At 41.6% G+C, this 17,796-nt stretch overlaps 2 protein-coding genes across 5 annotated transcripts in view; one reads left to right on the top strand and one right to left on the bottom strand.

Moving 5' to 3' along the window:
• Positions 1-17,796, bottom strand: part of LOC139760254 (uncharacterized) — a 198,378-nt gene that overhangs the window by 131,785 nt on the left and 48,797 nt on the right. The window lies entirely within an intron of this gene.
• Positions 8,652-17,796, top strand: part of LOC139760429 (uncharacterized) — a 61,165-nt gene continuing 52,020 nt past the window's right edge. The window contains exons 1-3 of the mRNA XM_071683667.1: positions 8,652-8,854; positions 13,320-13,480; positions 15,796-16,032. The gene's annotated coding sequence lies outside the window, so the exon portion shown is untranslated. The remainder of the gene's footprint in view (positions 8,855-13,319; positions 13,481-15,795; positions 16,033-17,796) is intronic.

Raw genomic sequence — 17,796 nt, 5'->3', positions numbered from 1 at the left:
CGAGGGAGGAGGTGTTGTCGAGGTCCCGTAGTGTTGCTACAGGAGGGAGGAGGTGTTGTCGAGGTCCCGTAGTGTTGCTACAGGAGGGAGGAGGTGTTGTCGAGGTCCCGTAGTGTTGCTACAGGAGGGAGGAGGTGCTGTCGAGGTCCCGTAGTGTTGCTACAGGAGGGAGGAGGTATTGCTAAAGTCCTTTGTGCTGCTGCAGGAGGGAGGAGGTGTTGCTAAAGTCCTACGTGCTGCTGCATGAGGGAGGAGGAGTATGCGAGGACACACAGTGGCTAGTGGCGCAAGGCAACGAGGTGGTCATTCTCGCCATGAGGCATGAACAAGGAAGGACAGCAGGTAAGAGGAGCTATAGAGCGACCTGGGACGTAGAATGAGTGTGGACAAGTTGGGCAGTAGGAAGCAACACAGGGAGGAGGGTATTTCCTAATGTTACGCCAGGCACCAAGGTCGTGGACGCCAGTTGTGGCTAGAAAATATAGCCGTAGTTGCGCTGACTTCGGTCAAGATGAGCTTTGGAGCGACGTAAGAGAAAGCGTTACAATTCCTTTTCTGACACTCTATCATTCTGCCTACTACCCTAGCTACTTACTTCTTGCCATTTACTCTAATAATTATCAACCACTTCAACTTTTACCTCAGTACTTTCCACTCATCTTTCTTCTCAATCTAGTCACTTTATCCTCACGTAACCTACCATTCTACTTCATATTTTCAAGCCACTTTATTACTATCCCCATCACTTGTTAATCTACACGTAAACCTCTCGTCCCCGACATTTTCCACTGGCCACTATCCCCTCGGAGCCTCTGGATCTTATAGGCAACACATAACTTCTCGACGGGTCAAAAACACGCCGAGTCCAACCGTCCACGTTTTCACCATAAATATCACAGTCTCCCCTTCCGCTAAAATTTAGGGGAGACTCTACTGTAATCCTTCCTCTCTCTCTCTCTCTCTCTCCTTTCTTGTTCCGTTGTGCGACCATTTTCTTGCCTTTTAATTTCCTTTTTCCATGCTCTCTCTCTCTCTCTCTCTCTCTCTCTCTCTCTCTCTCTCTCTCTCTCTCTCTCTCAGATGGTAGAAAGACACCGACGGATGCACGGGAGAGAGAGAGAGAGGAGGTTACCACCCCCGAGGTATCGGGGAGGGTTAATGGTGGCTGCCCAGTGAACCAGTACGGCAGTGGCTCTCAAGTCTCACTCCTTTGGCCCAGGTTGTTCTTACCACCTTTCTGCCTCGCCCACACCAACACAATCTCTCCATTGCACGCTTAACGTCAAGTGCCACGCAAGACTCGCCCATCGCAACCCTATTCTACCCTGCAGTGAGCGTAGCTACGCGATAGCCCTGCCTTCAAGACAAAGATATCATCATAAGTACCCGTGAATTTCCCTCGCCGTAGCTGGAGAGAACAGAAGAGGATTCGATAGAAGGAATCGACTCCGGCAATGGAAGAGTTAAGAGAGTTCGAAGTATGGTGTGTAGGTCCTGTGTATATAAGTGGGGAAGGTTTTTGTATAAACGTGTGTTTTATGTTGCTTTATTTATATACCCCCTTACCCCTCCCCAGCTGACTGGAGATGTGTATTTAATACGGTTTATTCGTATGGGACGTTGACGAAAACTGAGCTGAGCTAACCACTGCTCTCTTGTGTACATCAATGGATGGCTTGAAGCGCCCTAAAGAGCTCCAACACACATATAAACCGCGTGATATAGATAGATGTACAGAAGGACGTAAACAATAGCCAAACCTACGTATATAAACTGCCCTTGGTTCATGGTCAGTGTTAAGAGTGATAGTCTGATGTACACCATCAGTTAATTACACGAGTTATCTTCATAACACCAATTACTGTTCGCTGTTTTCGTTACGAATATCAGTAATGTCATAACAGCTGAATCACCTCGTTAAACTGACCAGGGGTAATGCTGATGAATTAACGTTGTTACTCAGTGTCTCCAATGTGCAATCTGACCTCAAATTGCATTGACAAGTTCCCCACATCTTCCGTGTTTACAGTAAAACTCAAAATAACTTCGCTCTTCCAGTCTTACAGGACACGACACCACTAATCGCCACAATTTACACCATTTACCAGACGGAACTGTGAGGAACAGCTTGTGATGAAACATGTGATGAAGTATAGTCTCTTAGACAGTACCAGAAGTGATAAGTTATTATCATATAGCGAATCGTTCGTCTAAAACCAAGTCAGACGAGGGTCAAGTTCTACGCTTGTTCCCTACTGCTAAGAACTCTTAAATCCTTCCTTTAGACTTCAAGTTTAGACGATCTCCCGTGCATCAGCGCTGGTGCATTAGGTTAGGAAGGGCAAACGAGAGGAAGCCATCTGCAGAGTGTCACCATTTCAAACATCAGAAAAGATTACGCAGGTAAGACCATGTGGAGGTAATGCAAAAAAAAAAAAAAAAGAGACCGATTGAGAATAAAAGAGACGGGAGCGGCCTGGCGCGCCGGGCAAAAGAGACGAAAAATCGAATTGCGGAAGAGAATGGGAAGAGAGGATGCAACTCCCCAACCCGAAAGAGCTTCTTCTCAATCAAATAATGCGGTCCAGCGGCTGACCAGATGCCCCGAAAGCAAGACTGGCGTAAGCACATGCCTTCTTCTCTCTCTCTCCCCCTACCAATCCCACCCCTAACCGTAAAGGCGTTTCTGCCTTTCGAATTCGCCAAATTCAGCCTCTCTCTCTCTACCAGCCCCACCCCTAAATGTAAAGTCGTTTCTGGCTTTCGAAGTCGCCAAATTCAGCCTCTCTCTCTCTCTCTACCAGCCCCACACCCTAAATGTAAAGTCATTTCTGGCTTTCGAGGTCGCCAAATTCATCCTCTCTCTCTCTACCAGCCCTACACCCTAAACGTAAAGTCGTTTCTGGCTTTCGAGGTCGCCAAATTCAGAGATCTCTGCAGAGGTACGTCCTTTGACGCAGCGCCCCCCTTCAATGAGTCGAGTTTTACCTACATCCCTCCTGACGTGGTGTCAAGCCTCAGAGTTCCTTGCACCTACAATATGAGGATCTGGCGTTCCTGACCATTGCTCATCTGAGACCTCCCTGTACCGGTGTTTTCTCATTTCAGAATATCTACACTGTACGACCGTCAGACTCCAACGGACCAGTGCTCTCCGATGAGTGAACTATCTAAAGAAAAAATTGTATTCCAACATAAATAAAAGATATGCATCGCGGAATAATGACACTGGGGAACTGAAAATTTAGAATTAAACTGCTTTAGTAAGAGTCGTTCGTACGAATTATCAGTTTAAAAAGGAAATCACAGTCTTTTTTTCTGACTCAGTTTACAACAAAAAAATATGAATATATGCTTGTTCGTTGTTTCCCTCGTTAGCGAGGAAGCCTCAGTAGACGAAGAAATGGCCACATCTATTCACATCCACACTCTCGCTGCCATGTATAATACACCATAACTACAACCCTTACAAACTTTCCCATTGCATCTCCTTACTGATTCATGCGCATTGGTTCAGTCCTTCGATAGCATGTCGCCCCCTGTATACCACATCGTTCCAATTCGCTCAATCCCTCGCACGTCTCACACCCTCCTGCATGTTCAGGCGCCGTACATTCTGAATATCTTTCACTCCAACCTTCCACCTCCTCCTTGGCTCTCCACTTTCCCTCAATCCCTCCACCTCTAACATGTATACATTATATACCCACGTATAATCATTTCTCATGTACGACCTCAATCACACAAGATGGTTCGTAAATATAAATGTATACAGAGCTGGGGGCCCCCAGCCCAAACACCACAGTCTGACAAAAAGCGGGAGCTATCTAGTTCCCTAAACGACACAAACTGCAAGAGATAGTTCATGAAGGCACAGTGCCATCTATGTCATCAGAGAGAGAGAGAGAGAGAGAGAGAGAGAGAGAGAGAGAGAGAGAGAGAGAGAGAGAGAGAGAGAGATTCGTTTCCTCAATCTCTCATAATTTTCCATCAAATATGTGGATCTTTTTTTTGTGTTCAAAATGTGCCATTTTCTTTGTTTTTTCAGTCGAGATAACCGATTCCAAAGAAGCAGGCAAGAACTAACGGGCGAAAAATGTCACATACGTACAGACGTTCGCTTTCACACACACACACACACACACACACAAACATATCTTAAATATATATCACCCATATCGAAAAAAGATATCGGTCTTATTTCCCCTCTTATTTCCCCGTCATATATCGTTCAAATGCTCATAATTCGAGCAGGGTCGAAACCTTTTGAGGAAATCGTAAATGAGGAAAAAAAAATGTCGTATTGATCCGAATGAAGACATTCCAAGGAGACTTCAAAAGGTTGAGAACGCCTTTGGATATGACTTCGACGTCCGAGAGAGAGAAAAAAAAGATAAGAGGAATGAGAGAGAGAGAGAGAGAGAGAGAGAGAGAGAGAGAGAGAGAGAGAGAGAGAGAGAGAGAGAGAGAGAATGAAGGCATGGTCTCTGATCTGACCTTGGTCAAGGGTCAAGCACATCTTACCAAAAGGGTAGGTACGTACCGTTGTGTCCAAGGATCTAACTGCACCCTTGCCTTCAAGATTCGTGCAGTCGTGTTCAATGGACGTACCGTCGTGCTCAAGGACCGTAATATCGTGTTCGAGGATCGTGCAGTCGTGTTCAAGGATCGTACAGTCGTGTTCGAGGATCGTGCAGTCGTGCTCGAGGATCGTACAGTCCTGCTCGAGGATCGTACAGTCGTGTTCGAGGATCGTACAGTCGTGCTCGAGGATCGTGCAGTCGTGTTTAAGGATCGTACAGTCGTGTTCGAGGATCGTGCAGTCGTGCTCGAGGATCGTGCAGTCGTGTTTAAGGATCGTACAGTCGTGTTCGAGGATCGTGCAGTCGTGCTCGAGGATGGTACAGTTGTGTTCGAGGATCGTCCAGTCGTGTTCGAGGATCGTCCAGTCGTGCTCGAGGATCATGCAGTCGTGTTTAAGAATCGCACAGTCGTGCTCGAGGATCGTACAGTCGTGTTCGAGGATCGTCCAGTCGGGTTCGAGTATCGTCCAGTCGTGCTCGAGTATCGTGCCGTCGTGCTCGAGGATCGCACAGTCGTGTTCAAGGATGATACCATCATATTCAGGGATCGCACCGTCGTGCAGAGGGATTGTACTGTCGCGCTCAAGGATTATGCCATCACTTCCAAGCGTCATATCGTCTTGGAGAACAATCCAATACAATAACACCCTCCACCACTACACAATACCCCCCTACACCACTACAGCTTATCAGCACCTCGATAGCTTCATGCCATCTGGCCTGAATGGAAGGGACAAATGCCTCACCTTACCAACCCCCTGGATACGTTACGCAGAATCAAGTCTTTAGATGTCGCAAAATTCGTCTCATTTCACCTGTACCTTTGGTTGAAGATGCATCTTTTTCTCGATCCTTAATTCGACGAATCTCAAACCTTTTGATTACCTTCATTTACAGAACCTAATAGTGGTTCTTTCTAGTAGTGGAACGTCTTTACAATCTTTTATCCACCTTGTAGTAATAGATGTCCTAAACCCACTTTATCTAGCAGGAGAGCCGTTCTCTCATTTATAGAATGTCGCTACTTTAAGCGTCCACCTGTTCGGGAGCTAGAGCACCGTCTTTCTTCACACACCAGCCACACGATTTGTGCATTCATGTCTTTTTTTTTTGGTTTTAGTGCTGGTTCAGCAGCTGAGAGGATTTGGTTAAAGCAGAACATCGCCTGTGAAGCAGCGAAACCAAGAGAACGGTCGTGGTGCGAGGGTTTTTTGGTTGATGCTCACACACACACACATGGGATCTGACGGGGACGAAGAGCTTCGAACGGCTGGTCTGAAGCATCTTCGATTGAAAACAAAAGAGATGCGAAGTAATCAATAGTTTTCGATTGCTGATTCGATTGCTCTCGGCCCGATGACGTCCGCATGTATCGCAGGGAAATAGTTACGAGGGACCAATCTTGTGAGTTACGTGTTGTCCAGTATCATGTGTGAGATGGAGAGATTGTATCGTTGTGGATAGACAGCCTCTAGCCCACCTGCTCATAGGCAAAGGAGTGCCACATGACAGGCACCGAAATGCTGGGTTCCCTGCAGCCGTTACTAACCATCCCGATACCCAGGCAGGTAATATCGGTAACATATACATCCCTGGTCGGTGGCTGCCTACCCACTTGAGAGAGAGAGAGAGAGAGAGAGAGAGAGAGAGAGAGAGAGAGAGAGAGAGAGAGAGAGAGAGAGAGAGAGAGAGAGAGAGAGAGAGAGAGAGAGAGAGAATTGCCTGGTATACGAGCGCTGTTCCTGGCGTAACATAGAAATATCAAATTCGATCTAAAAATATTCTCATTTTGATTTTGCTTGCATTTCGCTTTTATTTTTTTTTTTTTCCAGTTGAAGGAAATAAAACTCCCCGCCTGCATATACACGAAGAACAAACTCCGGAGTTTTCGACGACATTTCAAGTCATGATCAATGACGAATAGCCACTGGAACTGAGGAACGTGGAACTGTGGACTGGAGGAACATGGTAAAACGACCGAACCCTCTACTTTCCGGAATATTTAAGGTCACTGCTGCTCAGATCCCAAGTTTCTGATTATTATCATCATTATCATGAAAGCCAAAGGAACCCCCCCTTCTCCAGGGGGCTCCTGCAACTTCAAGGCGACGCTACAACCAGCAGGAAGGAGAGGATGAAAGACTATGGACAAAAGAAGTTCTTTCCAGAGGTTGTGTACGATGGCACAACCTCGCCGAAAGTAACTTTTCATTCGCATCGTATCCTCAAGCAGCCGGGGTCTGACAACGCCCTTAAACTTCTGGCGCTGTTTGAATTCCTTTTGTATGAAAGTCCCTTATGGCTATATACTTTCTATAGTCGCAAACTTTATGTAGAATTCAATTAAAGGACAGTATAAAACTATGGTACTGTACTGCCTTGAGGAATGACTAAAGAGCATAGTTGTGGCTCCTTTAGTGCATTACCAATGTGTGTTTACAAACGACGTGACGTGTGTAACAACCAATCTAAATTAAAGTATTTCAATAGTACATACTTGCGAGGGAATGGACATGCCACTTCACTGCTCAACAATCGTTTTCCTTTGACTTATAATATTTTCTAATTAGCTGGTGCACTAAAGGCAAGAGGCAATTAAGCAAAACTTGAACATAAGATAATCACAAATATTAGCCAAAGCAGAAAAGTATTCCTGAAAGAAAATGGACATGTTCAAATACATCTAAGCAATCGCAAAAGAAAAATCAATGTAAAATATGAACATACTTAGGACGGTCACAAATAACATACAGGAACAAATTTCACCCAAAACATAAACATGCCACAAAAAATGCAGATAAAACAATGAAACCTTAATTTCAGTCGGTGTTTTTGGTTTGTCCTCGACACAACGCAAGAGCAGGTCCCACCTCGCCTTGAAGCTAGGACACCTAGCACACCCACTTCCTCAAGTCGATCAACAATCAAAATCAAACAGACGACGTCCATACCTGTTTCCGCCGCTGATCGCAATGTCATCGGGTCCTTAAAGGTCGAGTCTCCTATAAATACTTCTTTACCCAACCAGATCACATCATAGCTGAAAGATTAGGTCTGATATGCCACGCTTGGGAAATTCTATGACCTTTGCAATTGAACGCAGTTTACAAATAGACTATAAACAATCATATCTCTCTCTCGCCTAGATAAAACAACATAAGAGATGGAATCTTGAACCTCATTAAGAACATGGTAATATAGGATTTGAATCTATATTTCTATTGAATTCTCTTAATATTTTCCTCTGTGGCTTCGTCTGTAACAATCTGCGGTATCTCACTCCATGACACATACGGCTAATGTTCTGATGACGGCATCCAGCAAAATACACTACAATGACAAAAAAAAAAACATCCCTGAAACACGTCGACGACTTCGTCTCTTAACACATAAGTTAAGCATTTCACAGACATAAACTTAATGCCTCACAGCAAACATGGTACTCCCGGACAGACGTCCTAATTTGAAGTATCTAATACAGTTCGTTAACTCACTCACTTCGATTCACTCTTTGGCACATAATGGCGGTTTCCTCCTTAATGCAATGGCAACCAACCACTGCTTATTTCCTTGCAGACATGGTTGGTTTCACTTGTAACACCCGTCGGTGGCTCACTCCACGACACATACACACACACACACACACACTACCTCAACATCCCCGACATTCATTGAGGGCTCCCTGCCTCCTGCTTGATGGCCAAACAAGGCTGTTCATTAACTGATAAACGCCTGTGGTTTCCTCTCAGGTACACGTCGGTAGGTCACTTTATGCCAGACTTATTTCAACTAATTCCCTAACAAGGCTGACATAGAACAGGGGGGAAAAAGAAATCCCACTCATCCCTGAAAAACGTCAGTGACAGTCTGTGATACAAGTCGTTAGCTCATTGTACCTCCATTTTCAACTAAATCGTTTACGCACAACGGTGGCGTCCTGCCTCATATAATAAAGTGGCAAAAAAAGAGAGAACAATTTGCTTACAATTTGAGAGATGTCGTTGATTTTATCTTTTTGAGGCACGTGGCAGCATTAAGACAACCCTAGTTCCTCCCGTCCGCGTCTTCGGCGCGCCAATCGGAGCACAGCTGCCAGAACGCGCGCTCGTACACAGGAAAACCACGTCGTTGGCTTCACTTCTCTCAACATATCGGAACTTTACTTCAACTAACACCCTGACTACAAAACTGAAGCTTCCTGCCTAATGGCAATAAAGATATAAACACCCTCCCAGAAAAACGTCCCTTCAATTTTTGGGTCTTCGATACAGGTCGGTAGCTTAAGCTCGCTCCATTTAACCCCTCCACTTAGACTAATTTATCTGACTCATGGCGTCAGCTTTCTGAGTTTAAAAACAGGTAGGTGAATGACCCCCTTATCATATCTCGTGCTTGTGTTCATTTGAAATAATAAAAACCAGTCAGACCGTGTCCTAGATATCAGTATGGTAGATATTAGGAGAAAAGTGAAAAAAGAAAAACTTGTGTAAGAAAGACACGCCTGTACTAAATTTGACTACATTCATAGCAAACAGTTTCGAAATAGTGTTATAGATTCTAGAGTTCATAAGACAAACATGGTAATATCACTTGAGTTTGTTTTTTTTGCAGTGGAATTAAACTGCAAAATATAAGAAGGGGGGGGCGTAGTGGGAAGGGTAACGAAGATCATGGAAAGTGTCGGGGTTAATCGAGACGAAACATCTCGAGAAAACAAAACCTTTGAAAATCTCACTTAACTTTTCCCCTAGTAACCAACATTTACAACGATTTCAATGTGATTAATGTGATTTAAAATGATTAATGTGATTTAAAATGATTAATGTGATTTAAAGTGATTAATGTGATTTGTGTTATGGTCTCTTGTTTACATCCCCATGCTGGGCGTTGTGTACACTCGTGGGCAGAGGAGAATGGACTGTCATGCGGCAGACAATATTTACGGTATATTTCATCTGTAACAACAGAACGAAGGTAAATCTCACCTCATTCAGAAATTTAGGTTCTGTTTTACAGGTCAGTTTGATAAAGAAGTGTTACACATACTATTAACTTACTGTTACATCAAACATCTATGTCTACCCTGATATTTATCCAGTCAAGATTTTTATTTATATAGAAGGATGGTATTTGTTATCTAGAGTACATTAAGATTGGGGAGCATGACTGCGACCATTTTTTTTTATTTCATATGTGAAGCGAGTGGGGAGGGTTTTAAAGATTAGGGAAAACACAGGATTAGCCGACAAACTATGAAACACGTATATGGAAAGTTGCTATGGAATGACTGACTAAACGACTTGTGCCTTGAAAAACAGCAACCTCAAGAAATTCATTCCAGTAGGTTTTAATTTTTGATTTTTTTTTGCAAAGGACCACCAGTGCTTTGTAGCATGGAATACACAAGCCCACAATTTATCGTGAAATCAAGTGCAGGTACAGTACAACTAACTATCTATGTTTGTCAACATCTGTTATCACAGGTGAACTGGCTTGGATTGAAATCAAGTTTTATGTGATGTACATTATTCACTTTGAAACACATAATCAGATCCTCTGATGCATGAATATGCAATTGAATATTTGATGTGAATTCAGTTAATCAATCTGTTTTGATACTATGAATGATGTAACATTTCTGAATGTCTTCACACTCTTTACTGTCTTTGCTTTGCTCCTATATGAATTAAAAGTATACGAGTTGAATAATGGGAGTGTCCAGTACATTGCAATGGGAAAAGTTCAAGAGAAAGAAAGAAATATCATGTCCATCATTGAGAAGCTGTCATATTTTACTTGTACCCCCCTCCTGCATGCTCACTTTACACAGGACCATACCATTACAAAGGTAATGATATCACTTTCTGTATATTTTCTTTTACTTTTGCTTGTTATTCTATAATTTCATTATTTTTCACTGATAAGGATGAACACAGGAGAGAATACTGTTGTGTAAGGGTTAATTCTTTAGAACAAATTGTACCATACTTCAGAAATTCTTTTAGATTTTTTATTCAATGGATGCAGCACTCACCTTCACTAGTAACTCCTATTCGTCTCTGTTGAATAGTACTGTAATCACTTTGATATGATTTAAACAGGTGATATCAAAAAATGTTATGGGCATTTGTTGAAGAATGTAATTTTTTTAGCGCATCTAAAGTTTGGAAAAGTGTGTGAAGGGAGAAATTTGAAAGTAAATGTGAATAAGAGCAAGGTTATTAGGTTCAGTAGGGTTGAGGGACAAGTTTATGGGATGTAAGTTTCAATGGAGAAAAATTGAAGGAAGTGAAGTGTTTTCGGTATCTGGGAGTGGACATAGCAGCTAGTCACAGGATGGATGAGGGGGTGAAGGTTCTGGGAGAGATGAAGAATGTGTGGGAGAGAATTTTATCTCGGAGAGCAAAAATGGGTATGTTTGAAGAAATAGTAGTTCCAACAATGTTATATGATTGCCAGGCATGGGCTATAGATAGTTGTACAGAGGAGGGTGGATGTGTTGGAAATGAAGCGTTTGAGGACAATATGTGGTACGAGTTGGTTTGATCGAGCAAGTAATGAAAGGGTAAGAGAGATGTGTGGAAATAAAAAGAGTGTGATTGAGAGAGCAGAAGAGGGTGTTGAGATGGTTTGGACATATGTAGAGAAGGAATGAGGAAAGATTAACAAAGAGGATATATGGGTCAGAGGTGGAGGAACAAGAAGTGGGAGGCCAAGTTGGAGGTGGAAGGATGGAGTGAAAAAGATTTAGAGCAATCAGGGCCTGAACATACAAGAGGGTGAGAGGCATGCAAGGAATAGAGTGAATTGGAATGATGTGGTATACCGGGGTCAACGTGCTGTCAGTGGACTGAACCAGGGCATATGAAATGTCTGTGGTAAACCATGGAAAGGTCTGTGGGGCCTGGATAAGGATAGGGAGCTGTGGTTTCGGTGCATTACACATGACAGCTAGAGACTGAGTGTGAATGAACGTGGCCTTTTTGTCTGTTGATGCTACTTCATTGAAGCAGGGGGCAGTGATGCTGTTTCCTGTGGGGCTGGAATGGATGAAGGCAAGCAAGTATAAATATGTACATGTGTAGATATGTATATGTATGTGCATGTATATTTGTATATATTAATATACTGAGTGAACGAATGTGGCCTTTGTTGTTTTTTCCTGGCGCTACCTTATGCGTGCAGGGGGGAGGGGGGGTGCCATTTCACATGTGGTGGGGTGGCAACGGGAATGGATGGGGGTAGCAAGTATGAGTGTGTGCATGGGTTTATATGTATATGTCTGTGTATGTATATGTATGTATACGTTGAAATGTATAGGTATGTATATGTGCATGTGTGGGCGTTTATGTATATACATGTGTATGTGGGTGGGTTGGGCCATTTTTTCGTCTGTTTCCTTGCACTACCTCTCGAACGCGAAAAACAGCGAATAATTATAAAATTATATATATATATATATATATATATATATATATATATATATATATATATATATATATATAAATATAAATATATATATATATATATATATATATATATGATTTTTTTTTTTTCTTTGTCGCTGTTTCCCGCGTTTGCGAGGTAGCGCAAGGAAACAGACGAAAGAAATGGCCCAACCCACACCCATACACATGTATATACATACGTCCACACACACAAATATACATACCTACACAGCTTTCCATGGTTTACCCCAGATGCTTCACATGCCTTGATTCAATCCACTGACAGCACGTCAACCCCGGTATACCACATCGATCCAATTCACTCTATTCCTTGCCCTCCTTTCACCCTCCTGCATGTTCAGGCCCCGATCACACAAAATCTTTTTCACTCCATCTTTCCACTTCCAATTTGGTCTCCCTCTTCTCCTCGTTCCCTCCACCTCCGACACATATATCCTCTTGGTCAATCTTTCCTCACTCATTCTTTCCATGTACCCAAACCATTTCAAAACACCCTCTTCTGCTCTTTCAACCATGCTCTTTTTATTTCCACACATCTCTCTTACCCTTACGTTACTTACTCGATCAAACCACCTCACACCACACATTGTCCTCAAACATCTCATTTCCAGCACATCCATCCTCCTGCGCACAACTCTAACCATAGCCCACGCCTCGCAACCATACAACATTGTTGGAACCACTATTCCTTCAAACATACCCATTTTTGCTTTCCGAGATAATGTTCTTGACTTCCACACATTCTTCAAGGCTCCCAGAATTTTCGCCCCCTCCCCCACCCTATGATCCACTTCCGCTTCCATGGTTCCATCCACTGCCAGATCCACTCCCAGATATCTAAAACACTTCACTTCCTCCAGTTTTTCTCCATTCAAACTCACCTCCCAATTGACTTGACCCTCAACCCTACTGTTCCTAATAACCTTGCTCTTATTCACATTTACTCTTAACTTTCTTCTTTCACACACTTTACCAAACTCAGTCACCACCTTCTGCAGTTTCTCACATGAATCAGCCACCAGCGCTGTATCATCAGCGAACAACAACTGACTCACTTCCCAATTAATAAAGTTAGATATTGAACATTTTCTGCTTAAAGGTAGCAAAAATTTATATTTATCAGTATTTATAAATACTGTTAGCAGAATACATTTCATCCTAATAGTGTGTAACAAATCCTCTGGTATATTTTTGTCAGTAATGTTAAGTTGCAATAGTTGCACCCTAAATTAAAGATTTAACCAAAATTCCTTTTTTCTCTTTGCAGTACCCTCATGACTAGCACATGCCATATGAAATGCTTCCTCTGTGAGCTGCAGGTTGATTCTGAGAAAAAGTTTTATGTTGGGGATAAGGAAATTCATAGAGTAGACATCATTGGCACAGTGGTGTACCTCAATCACCGTGAAAACGTTACAGTGTTTGAAAGTAAGATTTATGAAATCTGTCAACTAGATCTTTATATGGGATTCTTTGACTTCTGTAAACTCATGTCCTTGCACTGTTGAAATATGAGTGAAAAATAGATTACAGTAAAACCTTAGATTAGCTAAGACAAAAAAAAATAGAAATTAAGAGAATAATTGAATGTTCCTAAAAGATTACGAATAAGAATTATGTAGTTAAATAGATTTATGATTATGTGGCAATGAAATGACTCAGTCATGTTGTAATGCTGCCTATAACTGCTGGCTGGTAATTTTTGTCTTGGCCTACTTGAGGTTACCCTCCAGCTGAAAAGTTACCTTTCGAGAAGTTTTATCATTGTCATTAGATGAGAAAAGTACAGTCTCATTGCTGAACTTCTTGCTTCTTTAAAGGAATCCATTATTTCCCAGCTAGTGCTTGTATTGCAGCCTTAGAGATGCAAGATCATAAAGAGGTCCTAGGGTTATAGAATAGTAAGAAATTGATTGTTGATGTAGCAGATAACCTTCAGTAACTTTTGGTTTTCCCTCCAGAACCATACAGAAAAATAGCATTTCTCAGATGAGGATAGTTTTGTTAGCCTTTTTTCTCACTTAGAAGCACCAGTTTACAGTTTGTATGTGATGGTGTCTGTATAGTTTTTCTTACACCCATATAGGTTAAGGTATTCAAGGGAATGTTGCAGAATAACTGACTTGAAAGGGAAGGTTCTGTCATCTTCTCTGGTTAGCATAGCAAATAGATAGTTTGCTCTGTTGTGAATTAATTACTTTCTCCTGATTGTTATTAGGGAATTGGTTAGGCATTTGTTGCCAAACTTTAGGGGCACTTACTATTGGCAGGGATAGAGGGAAGAGTCTGGAGTATTATAGTTGGAAAAATGATTACAAAAAGTATAAAAAATTCAGTTTGAAAAAATATTGCACTTTACTCAATAAACTGGATCAATCCTGGTTTTGAATGTATATTGTACATCATACAGGTGTATATTTTTGGGCAGTAAGTCACTGTGAAAGATCTACTAAGTTGAGGTAGTGGGAGTCCTCTGTAACAAGGAATTTCGATATTGATTCATCTGTTAATTAGGAATTGATTTCACTGTTCTTTATTTGCTCATTCTTGTGGGTACAAGAGGCTTACATCTATTCCCCAATGTGCAATGGGGTTATGGTCCTGGCATCCCTTTTCAAAATAAATGTTTCATTGACTTGAGGTGTGTAATCTGTTTCTTGAATTATTTTCTTTAAATGCGCTGGATACCATTGGTATGATTGTGCTGCCTCATTATCAGCGCTGGCAGCCTTTCCTAAACATATGGATGTTATGGAAACCAAGATGCTTCTTAAAATGGAGTTATGGTCCTGGCATCCTTTTCCAAAATGACCCTGTCTCACTGACTTGAGGTGTGTAATCTGCTTCTTGAATTATTTTCTTTAAATGTTCTGGATACCACTGGTACCATTGTGCTGCCTTATTATCAGCACTGGCAGCCTCTCTAAAAATATGGACGTTATGGAAACCAAGATGCTTCTTGGACCTCTCAAACCACCCTTTACCTACAACAAAGGCATTTTCCTATCTTGTTTTGTCTCCTTCACTCTTCAGGTCATTATATGATAACTTTGCCTTCAATTGGATAATCAGTGTTAGACAGAGAATTGTTCCTATAATTCTGGTCTTCGTTCCTAGTGTTAAGGTTTTTCCATTCTGTCCATCATATTTCTTCAATTCTTAGTGTCAGACACAGAATGGGATCTTATTTTATCTTTAAGAACAGTGCCAACATTTGAGTATGCGAGACTCATGGACTTGGCTGGCCACAACTGTGAGTGTCTGACTAGCATCAAACATTTTGATCATCTCTCAATCTCAAATATGGTAGCCTTATATTGTTTAATCCCTCGAATACTGTTCGCATTCCCTCCAGATATATTAAAAGGTGTACTCTTACTTTGGTGCTGTAAATAAGAGGGTAGCAGTGAACACAAGCCATGGAATGCCATGCCTTAAGTGCTGTCTTGTTTACAGGTGGTCCACTGGTGCATGGGATCTGGATGTATTTTGCCAATGAGTTCAGTGTATATCAGTTGATGTTTTTCATAAACATGAGAATATGCATGATAAATGCAGAAAGGCCTTTGAATTGTGCAATATTTTATCATTACGAAAAGATGATTTTATTCATAAAAATGTAAAGGCAGAAAAGAGTAAGCTCAGTCCTTATATGTTCTTGAAGCTTGTTCTACATTGCAGTATTTGATTGCAGATGGATTTTACTCTTGAAAAAATTAAATTTTCTCTTCTTTCTTTTGCAGTTGATGATGGGACTGGCATAATTCAGTGTGTCAAATTTCCTTCTAAAGATTCCAGTTCACACCATCAGGTTAAAAATGATGGGAAAAAGAGGATTAGCTGTGACAAAGATCCTCTCAGTGATTTACATGAGATGCTGTTGAAACCAGAGCTTCCACTGAAATTAGGAGATTTAGTTAATGTCCGTGGACATCTCAATGTTTTTAGAGAACGACCACAAATAATTGTCAACATTTTACGTATCCTTTGACTGCATTTTTTTTTCAATATTACCCTTATATATACGAATGTACATTGTACATTACTTGTTCAGTGAATCTGTATTATCTCTATTTGTTTACCTATCTGTCTGTCTTCATCCATCTAACTGTCTATCAGCCAGTCTACCTATCTTTCTCATTCTCTTTCCCTGTTTATCTATCCATCTGTCTATATCTCTGATGCATGTTCCCACTTGAAACTCCCTCAAAGCGGTGGCCATGGCAATAGTGTCTCCATAACCAGCAAACTCCAGTGCTGCTTAGCAAAGTGTTTGCAGAGGCTCCTACCTAATTCTCCTGCCTAATGTTCCTACCAACTACTTCTACCTAATGTTACTACTTGATGCTCTTGCTTAAATGTTCCTAACATTTTGCCAAAAAGGTAGGGTGGGCACAGTGTTTACTGTAGGAAAATCCTGTTACAAAGAATGAGCTGTATGAGCTAAGTGTTGCCAAGTGTTATGTACAACAAGAAGAGATTGCAGGTTTGTGGACAGATTGCCAGTAGTCCATGTGGGTGAAGCAGAGAGAAAAGACAGCTATGTAGGTCAGAGGAGTGCACCTTGACAATCTTTTTCGTGCTGACTCGCTACACAGACATCACTAACCCTCCCGATACCCAAGTGGGTAGTACTGGTAATATACTTCCTTGGTTGTTTGCTGCCTGCCAACTGCTACATACATAGTATCTATCTTTTCCTATCTATATTCACAGAATGGAAGGGGATGAACATCATGGAAATGAGATGTCTTAAAGCCAGTCTGTGGAATGACTGCATAAGAGAGAGTTGTGGGAGTAACCACAGTCTGATTAAGAGATCTGAATTGGATGTGCTGAAGTAGTTAAGATATATGGAGGGGATGAACAAAGAAAGATTGACTAAAAGGATCAATGTCTGAAGTGAAGAGATTTTGACAGTTGGCAGGACTTACAGCATTGCACTCACCATAGGTCTTGCTTGATTATTATCTATGCTGCTTTACACATTACCTAAATTCAATCCATTGAACATTTTTTAATGCTTCCTTGCTTCCCATGCATAGTCTGATTTTGCTTGAAATTTTCAACTAGCCATGTTCTTGCATATATTTTCTATCTTTTTGGTATATTCAATGGTATTCCTGAAGACTTAATAACTGTATTTACTCCTTAAGATGATTTTTTAGCTCCATCAGCCTTTATACCATCATTTTGCTGCCCTAAATAAAATATTGTGTATCTACTTTTATTGTTCTAAGACTATAAAATTTGATTTCTTACAGCCCTCTGAATAGTTAATATTTATTTCTGCTTGTTTAAATGGTGACGATACAACGTAGCAGTATTCATTTTTGCTTCATATCCCATGCACACCTTTCTTCAGCATGTTGCTCTCTGATTGAATTGCTTGTCTTGCTGCCTCTACCCATTCACAGTGACCTCTGCTGCTTAACATGACCAGCAGATGAATCCAGACCTCGTCGACATTGTTCTTAATCCCTTCCTCTATGGAAGCTCTAACACTATCATTAAATGGTCGTTGCCAAGGCAATTAAAGGCAAATGACAGATTGTTTAGTGATACTGTGAAAGCTTACCTTAAGGAACAGATTAAGAACAATGTTAAGGCAAGGTCTGGGTTCATCTGCTGGTCACGTCAGGCAGCAGAGATCACTGTAAATGGGAGGAGATAGCAGGACAAGCTATCCATTCAGAAAGTGACATGCTGAGGTGTCCTACTTGAGGGGGAATATGGTCCAGCCG

This window comes from Panulirus ornatus, chromosome 36 (assembly GCF_036320965.1).
Source record: "Panulirus ornatus isolate Po-2019 chromosome 36, ASM3632096v1, whole genome shotgun sequence".
In the NCBI taxonomy this organism is placed as follows: domain Eukaryota; kingdom Metazoa; phylum Arthropoda; class Malacostraca; order Decapoda; family Palinuridae; genus Panulirus; species Panulirus ornatus.
Note: the sequence above shows the minus strand (reverse complement) of the source record. Positions and strands in the feature narration are given on the sequence as shown.